Source organism: Lepidochelys kempii, chromosome 2 (genome assembly GCF_965140265.1).
Source record: "Lepidochelys kempii isolate rLepKem1 chromosome 2, rLepKem1.hap2, whole genome shotgun sequence".
NCBI lineage: Eukaryota > Metazoa > Chordata > Testudines > Cheloniidae > Lepidochelys > Lepidochelys kempii.
In genome coordinates this window covers 53,767,985-53,768,261 of record NC_133257.1, presented here as the reverse complement: position 1 = coordinate 53,768,261, position 277 = coordinate 53,767,985, and positions in this window count along the sequence as shown.

Below are 277 nucleotides of genomic sequence, written 5' to 3'. Positions count from 1 at the left end.
TTGGAGAGAGTCCAGCGGAGAGCAACAAAAATGATTAGGGGGCTGGGGCACATGACTTACAAGGAGAGGCTGAGGGAACTGGGGTTATTTAGTCTGCAGAAGAGAAGAGTGAGGGGGGATTTGATAGCAGCCTTCAACTAGCTGAAGGGGGGTTCCAAAGAGGATGGAGCTCGGCTGTTCTCAGTGGTGGCAGATGACAGAACAAGAAGCAATGGTCTCAAGTTGCAGTGGGGGAGGTCTAGGTTGGATATTAGGAAACACTATTTCACTAGGAGGG